This window comes from Anolis carolinensis, chromosome 3, assembly GCF_035594765.1.
Source record: "Anolis carolinensis isolate JA03-04 chromosome 3, rAnoCar3.1.pri, whole genome shotgun sequence".
Classification (NCBI taxonomy): Eukaryota; Metazoa; Chordata; class Lepidosauria; order Squamata; family Dactyloidae; genus Anolis; species Anolis carolinensis.
Window position 1 is genome coordinate 180,496,233 of NC_085843.1, and position 10,404 is coordinate 180,506,636.

The following is a 10,404-nucleotide window of genomic DNA, read 5'->3' on the forward strand; positions in this document are numbered from 1 at the left end:
AGCCGGTAAACTGGCTGGGATTTCTGGGAGTTGTAGGCCAAAACACTTGGGCCCAAAGGTTGAGAACGACTGGTCTAAAGAGACTAGAATATTTATATTGTAATTATATTTTAAATAGCGATGTATACATGCAACAAACTGTAGATCTATATGTACCATAGTCCACAGCCTCCTCTAACTCACTGTCAACTTAGCATCTAAGTCACATGTAGTTCCTCCTCCATCATTTAACTAGGTCATATACATGAACTTATAAAAATAATAAAAAATATCAAAATGAAATTGTGATGTTTTCATTAACATACATTCCAGTGTGATATATACCTTAATTTTCTGAGAACATGAGGAATCAATTACAGTACAAATATAGTCGGCCCTCCATATCCAAGGGTTCTATATCCATGGATTCTACCATTCATGGCTTGAAAATATACCCTCCCCCTCCTCCTAAAGAATCTAAAAAGCACACATTGATTTTGTTATTTTTATGTAATGGATACCATTTTACTATGACATTGTATATAATGGGACATGAGCACCTGCAGATTTTGGCATCCATAGGTGGTCCTTGAATCAAATCCCAGTGGTTACCAAGGGGCCAATGAAATTCTTTTTGATTTGGATTTTTTTAATCCACTTAATGTATTTATCTTTGGGGCTGGGTTGTGGCACAGGCTGGTAAACAGCTGCTGCAATAAATCACTCTGACCATGAGGTCATGAGTTCGAGGCCAGCCCGTGGCATCAATTAAAAATAAAATATAGCCCCTGCCCATTGCTGACCTAGCAACCCGAAAGATAGTTGCATCTATCAAGTAGGAAATAAGGTACCACTTATAAAAGTGGGGAGGCAAGTTTAACTAATTTACAACGTTGGAATGAGGAAGTGAGGAAGTGCCATCAGAGTGGATGATGAAGCAGCTGCTCCCCCTGTGGCCAGAATCAAACATCCCCTCAGGAGAAGGTTAAATTGCCTCTGCGTCTGTCTGTCTGTTGTCTCTGTCTCGGTTCGATGTGTTTATGGGCATTGAATGTTTGCCCTATATGTACATAATGTGATCCACCCTGAGTCCCCTTCGGGGTGAGAAGGGCGGAATATAAATACTGTAAATAAATAAATTAATAAATAATCTTCAATACAATATGATGCATGTCTTCCCAGAAGCAAGTCCTGTTGAGGTACATGTTTATAGAGAATTGCTAACATAATTCACTGAATGCTGAATTACTTAAAACCTTTTAGGCATGGCTATTTCTTAATCAGAAAATGTCATTCTTTAGATTGGTCATTTATTTACCAGAAAACTCAAAATAATTCTGGATATCCCTCTTCTGTACAATTTATAGTGCAAAATGTGTGGGCACCATTAGTATGTAGAACAAGGCTTGACGTAATGCTTCCTTTTGACATGAGCTATGAGGAATGAAAGCATGTTTACAGCACAGCTCTCTTTCTTCATCAGAAGTGGGATGGGATGAGAATCTGATTTAGGATCTGTGACAGATGTCAAAGAAATTGATATGTTGAAAGACATTTTCAACAACATGCTTCCAGCGGTTGGAAAGTAGAATGAGCAGCTGCCATCTTTTCTCCAGATCTTTAAAGAAAACTGGGGACTAGGTAGGAATCACATCATGTAGTGAGATCAAAATTTATGTTCTATTTATTTGGGTACATTCAAGACCACAGAGAAACAAAAACTGCTTACAATCGTTTGCAAACATTTTTCACATTTCTCTTTTAATACTTCTGTAGTATTCTTTGCACACAGAAGCTCCTTATTCTATTGCATTGTCTTCACCTGTTGTCACTTAAATTGTTCTTAGGGAACATCTACACAAGCCAGAAATTGCTATGATTATTTAGAGTGGGGTACTCTGGGCCAGCATCATCATGGTCAACATGGTCAGCTGCCAAGATGGCCCAGGGACTAGGTGGCAGGCGCACTGAATGCCCCAAAACCAGCCCAGGGGCTGGATGGTGTTTGTACAACTCAGCAGCACCGGAACCAGTTTGGTGCCACCAGACAGTCACCCTTACCTTAATTTCATTGTTCTGGGCTTTGTAGTCCACACCAGGCATGAAAATGGCACTGGTGCTTGTTAGTACTGATAAAGAGATACAAGAGAGGAGGGGAGGGAAAATAGGAATCACTCCCTCTTTCCACCCTCCTTTCTCCAATTGCCTCATTACTCTGGCTAGCATCACTCCAGGTGCAGAGCAGTGAGCATCACAATTTCTGTGCCCACTGGGTGCTGCAAAGCCTACAACAACAGAGCAAGTGGAATGCTTCCCAAAAAGGAAGCAGCACAACTGTTTACATTCACAAAAATATGGATGTGCTCCAGAGCTTCAATGAAGCTCAAGAGTATCTCACACCTTTTGTTAATGCAGTTCAAAACAGACTTGACCCCCATTAACCTAAATCAGCTCTGTCTGTCATGCAACCAGTAAGGAGCTGATTTGCTCCGCTCTCCCCATTGGGATAAAGGGTCCAAGTAGATGGGCCCTCACTCAACCTCAGCAGTCTCATCATCACATGGTGAAATCCATTGTATTGAGTTAAGAGGAAAGATGTAATATGAGACAGTAAAGATGGTATGCTGATTCCGGAACAATAACATCAATGGAAAAGCAATGGTCCTAAATAGGATAAAAAATTGAAAGAAACTGACTTTAAATATTTGTATTGTTCAAGAGCCACTCAGGAAAAAATTAGGCTTCAATGAATTTGACCCTCAAGCAAAACTGGGGAAAGCTTTGTCTTTTTACTTCAGTGCCTCCTAAAAGCTACATGTTTGTGAATGAATATATTTGCTTTTTCTGAAGTTATAGGCTTCACTTTCATTTTTCATTTATTTTGAATTTGCCAAAATGTTGACATCCTTCTTTCCTAATAAAATAGTACCTTTTTCTTTATTCAGGTGATAATGGAAATCCATTGATTAGACCACATTGTCCAAATAGCTTAGAAGCATTTGAAATCTGATTTAGTTCTTCTTCCTTGTGCTTTAAAAGAAAATCCACACTGGATTTGCCAGCTTGATCAAGGCCACAGAAAATCTTTGAGATAATTTTTCAGGATGACCACAAGGCATAGCTTGGAGACAATTTAATGGACTTCATTAAATAATTTAAGATGACAGAAGGTTATTATCAAGAGACAACTATACCCTAGGGTCCCTATGAAGCATGAGAAGAAACTAAGCGTAATTTTGATCCTTCGGGACATGATTATTTTACACGCACATATGCAAGTTTCTGGCTGCCCTGAAAACAAGTTAGAATTTTTTGTTGTTGAGAGTTGGAGGATCAATGAAGGGAAGACTTAGGGCCATTCCAGACAGGCCCAAAACCTGTGATAGGTAACTGGTTTACCGGAGGCGTCCAAATGACACCTCCGGTAAACCTGCATGAATCCAAAGTAAACTGGGTTTTCCCAATTTAGACACTTCAACAGATCAGACTTTGTTGAGGTGCCAGGGCTGTGGGGATTGACTTCCAGTGACTGGATGCCAACCTGGATCAACCATCTAGCCACCCACTGAGGGAAAGCCCGGGGTTGTGGGAGAAAGATGAGGCCTTAAATACAGGAGGAAGCAAGTTATTTTAACTTGCTTCCTCCTGGATTTTAGTATAAAGTAGAAGGGTCCTTAATTTCATAAGAGAGACTCTGTGAGGTACTAGTTTGAGTGTTGGATAAGCATACTGCTAAACCAGGGTTTGAATTCTGCTTAGCCATGGAAACCTACTGAATGACTTTGGGCAAGTCACGTTCTCTCAGCCTCTGAGAGACAAGAGCACCCCCCCCCCCCCCAACAGATTCTTGTGAAGAAATCCTTGTGATAGGTTTGCCTTAGGGTCTCCATAAGTCAGAAATAACTTGAAGATGCACAACAATACTAAAGCTAATGAGTGGGGTTTTAATATCCCCTAGAAAGGGCCCAGCCAACCATGCCCTCATTCAGAATTCCATAAATTATAAGAAGAAATTATACTCAAATTATCTTTTCCACAGTTTTCCTTTTAAACTAACACGTTTGAGCATTTCCTGGTTCATGGAGTTTATACTCCCTTTATGTTTCTACATGACTGATAGCTCAGTTGCACATGCTGACATGTTCCTCTTGTTTTGTTTGTTTTACTCTGCTCCTGTTGCAATTCGGCCACCAAAATTATCAATCAGGCAGAATGATGGGAATCTGGCAGCTTAACCTGCTAAACTCTTATGGCTAATCTTTATAATGAAACTCATTCTGGCACTCCTTATTAAAGATACAGGAATGCCGAGTCCATGCTACAACATGAGAGACTCAAACTAGCAAAAATTATTAATTGGCTGCCTTTTAGGATCTTTAATATAATTGGTCCCTTCTCTTCCCCTTCCCCTTCTCCTCCTCCTCCTCCTCCTCCTCCTTTTCTAAAACATGAATTGCAAGGGTTGCCAGTTTTAATTAGATTGGTTGTGGATTCAGTGGATTTATCTGGATGACACAACATGCCAGTGAAACTCAGGAAGCCCCCACCCTTCCTCCTCTATTTATTTGTATCTTGACTTCCTAATAAGAGTGGGGCTCTTATAAGTTTGGGAACCACTGGTCTAGAGGAAGACCATTTTTCACAGTGGTCCCCAAACTTTTTAAGCAGAAGGCCAGTTCTCAGTCCCTCAGACTGTTGGGGGCAAAGGGGGTATAGTTTGAAAAAATGAATGAATTCCTATGCATTCTGCACATATTTTATAGTGTAAAAAAGAAGAAATAATATAATATTTAAAATTAAGAATAATTTTAATCAACATAAATTTAGCAGCATTTCAATGGAAAGTGTGGACCTGCTTTTGGCTGATGATATAGTCAAGTTATTTAGAATTATTTTAGTTGTGTGCCTTCAAGTTGTTTCAGACTTAGGTTGATCCTAAGTCTAAAAGTTTAGTGCAGGTGGTGGATAACTGACTTTGCAGCCTGCAGATCTTAGTTTGGAGATCCCTGGTCTATCACATCTCCACCAAACATGTTTCTGAAAGTGACAGAACTGAGAAAAGGACCTTTCCTGGTGTCTTCAGGATTTGAGCAGACACATACAGGGAGATATGATCTGCCAGATACTCTAAACATCTATATATATAAAAGAGTGATGGCATCATGGCGACCCACAAAACAACAAAACTACAGGCCCCCCAACCTAGAAATTTGACAACACAACCCATCATCTATGCCTCTAGGTTGATACAACAAAAAGAAAAGAAAAATAAAGTCCTAATTAGAGAGAGAGGAATAATTGCTTTTATCCAATTGCTGCCAGTTAGAAGGCTAAGCTCCTCCAACTTGGTCTCCTAGCAACCCAATAAAAATAATAAAAAACACTAAAAAATTAATACAATAAAATACTATAATAACAGAAAATAACTAAAAATAATACAAGAAAATAATAAAATATAATAAATAAAAATATAACTTACAATAAAATTAATTTAAAAAATGCAAATAAAGTCAAATAAAAATTACACAACAATTTTTAACCAATACCACCACCACTTTGCCACAGCAACGCATGGCCGGGCACAGCTGGTGTTTCATATAGGGCTTTAGAGGTCATAACCAGCACTTTGAATTATGCTTGGAAACAGAGCCAGCAGAGTTGTTTTAACAGAGAAGTATTATGGTCCCTGTAACACCCTTTAAGAGAACTCCCATGTAGAGTGCATCAGGCTCATGACCAGAGAAAAGGGTGGGTTAAAGAGTTCACCCCCCCCCCCAAAATGTGTCGAGTTAAAAAAAAAAACCCAGGTTTACTCATGAATTGGTTAATCAGTTAAAATTCATGAGTTAACCAGGTTTTAACCTGACACATTTCAGGGAGGGGTTGAACCCTTACCCCCGCACCTCCCCACCCCGGGCCTGGAGTGCATCACAGTAATCCACATGACATGTAACTAAAGCATGCACCATCGGACTCCCAGTTGGGACAATGGAGACGAGATAACTGGAACTCTGGGACTGCCAACAAGCAAAGAATTTAGTGGCTTCCAAATGCCCTGTAATGGGCGAGGAAGGTTACCTAGGCTAATAAATCAATACCCAGACAATTGTGCAAACTTCTTGCACAGTAGCTGCCAAAGAGGAGCTATCAAACCAGCTAAAAAGGATACCATGGCGACATTCACCCCAAGACAGCATGGCTAAGAGGAGGAAAAGAAGACATTGAGTACACTCGAATCAGCTTGCAGCTGTAAATTCCAGCTATATCGTAGACCTGTTCCAGTGAACATTTCCTGCACCCTAACACCCTTGAAGATTCATAGAAGTTAAAGAAATGAAGCAAAGAAAAACAAGAAGTTTTATGTCCTAAATGTGGAGGGAGGGGAATAGGAGAGAAAGAAAGAGAACACGAAAAAGAAATGCAATTGTTCGCAAGTATCATGGAAAACAATGATTTAATTATTTTTAAAGGATATCTGGCTTTTAAACAAAACTTTTAAAAGACAGATAAGAGCAATTAATAAAGCAGACAAGCTTGATTTGAACTGTTAATAATGGAAAGGAAAAGAGTATGCAACAAGAAGATCCCTCGTAAGTGGATTACATAAAATAACATTTAAATGGAAATATAATACAAAGTGTTTTGGTTAAATTATTTAAGAATAATTTTTACCTACTTGTGATTTTTAATTTGTCAGTCTAAAGAGAAGGTCTGAGGTGTCTTGTGAATTGACCTTGAAAAATTGCTTAGTCTAAACAGACATTTCACTCTCTAGGGAATGTGAGGACTGTTTTTCAACAGCCAGGTAATAGAAACATGTTTACAAAGATCTAGAATAACAAGGAAATGGAAGCAGAAGAGAAGATTGGAGACATGGAGTCAACAGCTTGGAATTTTGAATAAAGCTCTCGATACAGCTAATAGTAAGATCGACAGATCCCAAGATATATCAAACATGATTGATACTGCAGATTAGAAATTAGATAGTTTAATACAGAGAGCAGGACAACATGGGATTATAGAGGGAGATGTGAAGAAGGAATTAACTGGAGAGTTGGATGGCATTGAGAACAGACTGCAAAGAAGCATACAATTGAAAGATCAACTACAACATCTCCAATCAAAAGACTTGCGAGACAATATACAGCCAGAACAACAATTAGTTCATCTACAAAGGCCCCTACTTTGAAAATGTCCAAAATGTAAGTAAGATGTGGAACCAAATCTCAGAACCCACAAGTCGGGAACCAGACGTGAAGAAGCAGGTGAAGCAGATGCTGGAAGCAAATACTGAATGGGCTAGAAGTCACAAAACTCCTATAGAAGTGGCTATATCTCCAGGCATGAAAAATTTGAGAGTCTAGGTCTTCAGAAGTTATCTGGGAGACTCTATAAGAATGAACTGTAAAAAAAAAAAAAAAAGCTATAGCACTGAGTGATTATGTTAGATCATTAGAGGTTTTGAAATGGTCAAATTTAACAAATTAAATGTTGTAGCCCAGCCTCCATCTGAGCTGTCAGGTGAGCCTGAGGTTGGGCCTGTTCAGCCTATGATTGTTCCTGCACCTGCCTTGTCAGAGATGCAGCCAGAGTTTGTCCCAGTGGATTCTGGGACCAGAAACAGAATGGTTGCAAGTAGGCAGTTTGAACCGCATTCCTCAAAGCAGTCAAGGTCAGATCTCCTGGTGCCAGATGGACATTCCAGTTCGGATGCTGGAAGTGATAAGGCAGACAAGGCTAATGAGCTTAACAGGAGGAAAGCAATAACTCAGCAATGAAAAGAAAAGGAGTATATTAGAAGAGTAGACATTTGCTTTTGAAATGAAATAATGAGCAATCTTCTCACGGGGTGGGACCTTGAATTTCCCTTAAGAAGGGTTGCTTTCTCTGACACAGTCAGAGGTGGTAACTTTGCATATCCATGAGAGGAAGATCTCTGCTTCGTGTTTCTGTGGAGTCCTGCAGCCTTGTATCTTGATTCAAGTTCCAGCCTTGCTTGTTCTTGTGTATCCAGTTGAATGTTCCAGTGATTTTGCAGTTTGGATTTCTGTTCCATCCAAGTCTCGTGCTTGTGTTCCAAAGAAGATCCTTGCTTTGAGTTTCAGCATTGACTCTGTACCTTGGACTAAACTTGGAGTTTGTTCATGTATTCCAGTTTAGCTTCCTGTGTTTCCAGTTTGAATCCTGCCTTGGTTTAATCCTTGAAATCTTGTTTGGACTATTTGTGACACCTCTTTGGGAATTACATTGTTATCCAGTTTAGACTATGTTCCTTGAGTGACTTTTATAGACTCTTGCTCCAGGATTTACCAGTATTTTGTTCTTGTGGATTCAAACCCATTTTATTGACTTTTGAACTTTTATTTCCTACTGCTTGCATATAATCTTCAATGGACAGCTTGCTTGCTTATATTCTGGGGCTCCAGTGTGGTTTTGAGGTGCCTATGCAGCCAAGGGGTGCAACATTAAATGTGGTTCTAACATTTGAGGCACAGAATGTGGCTTTTAATCTAAATATAGACACCAGGAAAATGGGAATCCAAGAGTTCTGGATTGAAAATGCTATTATCATTGTGTATATATATACTTGTATTTTGCATTAGGCACCCACACAAAATTCAAGACATTTTGAATAATGAATGTTAGCATTACTTAATAAGATTGGGGTGGATTACATAAAAACATATTGGGTATATAGCATTATATAAGTCTGGTGTAATACAAAAAGAGAGGAAGCATGATATAATGATGCATAATATATAGTAAAGGCTTGTTTATATATATTAATCTACTAACAGTTTAAACAAAATTTGTAGAATTTCTTTTTGAATGATAATTAATAACTAGAGAAAAGATTTAAATAAATCAATCTGCCATGAATAATCAAGATTGATCTTTAATAAAGAAGAGCTGAAAAAGAAAATAAGAACATGAGACAATATAAGAAGGAACAAAAATATACAATTACTAAACTTAAAATTAGGTTTGCTAGAATTGTCAATATTTTATGTAATGTGTGTTAATGGAATAGAGATGAAATTTTAGTTGTAAAAATTATAATTTTGTATACAAACCCCCCACATTCTAACAATCCCTACTTTCTTTGTTCCTTCTTTGTGACATACTAGATATTTGTAAAGGTGTCATTCATTAACCAATAACAACTTTATTATCCCCATAGTTTTCTCCCTCCCTCTTATATTCCCATCCCCTTACTGTTCATTTTTATTTTATTTTTATTTCAAAATGCTTAATAAAAATATTTGGGAAAAAGCATGCCCCATTATGGCAAGATTTGCCATCTCAAGGAATGAGTAAAGTTGGCACACTACTTTAGTGGCTCTTACCTCCCCAAGAATCCTGCCCACATTCCTAGGCTGCACAAATCCAATAAAATTGGATGAACAGGAGCCAATGTGTTCACTGTTTTAACATCCACTGAAACTGTATCAACTGTATCAACTACAGCATTCAAGTTTGAGCAGAATTGAATGACTTTATCTTCCAAGTCCTATGTAAATTTTTCTCAGTAAGTTGTTTAGTGGGCTACATTTTTTGCTTGAAAACCTGTGACTAATAGGCCAGTGGCCACTTCAAACAGCTGCACTGGCTAGCTTCTTGGAGATTCAATGGTGGCAGAAAAAAATTCTTTCCTGCCCACACTGTCACAAAGCAGGCCTTTAAGTAGGCTCTAGCCATATTCAGTCAACCTCATTCTGTGTCTTCTGTCAATTTCACTCAAATCTCTGTCTCGCTCACTGCATCACTGTCAGTCCCTGGAAAACAAGAAGAAATGTTCAGAAGTGAATGTGGGAGAGCAAGATGGAGGGGAAGAATTCTGCATGTGTGCATGTTTGTATATGTGTATGTGCATTCACTCTCTGTCTTAAGTGGGGGAACAACTTGGGATGCCTTTAGAACAGTGGTTCTAAACCCTAGGTGTTTTGACCTACAACTCCCAGAAATCCCAGCCAGTTTACCAGCTGTTAGGGTTTCTGAGATTTGAAGGTCAAAACATCTGGGGACCCACAGGTTGAGAACCACTGCTTTAGAATTTCCAGTCAGTCTATTTAGGGAAAATATTATAAATTGTCAGATTTTAAATCTAGGTGAGTAGAAGAACAATGTTCAGTGTCTCACTTTCTGAAATACTAAAATTTTGGAAACTACAGGAAAACTTTATTCGGGGACAGAATTTTTACTTAGGGAGGCAATTACCTTAATAATTATTTCTCTACCACCATGAAATCCTCCACCAATGATGCATAAACCTAGTGTGGGAATTTTCTGCAACAAAATGCAAACATGAAGTGTCTTTGTGTATGTATGTCCATATAAACACAACATTCCTATAACCATAAAATATAATTTTCAAATTTACACTATATATGTAGAGAGCAAAACAACACATACATTTGTGGCCAA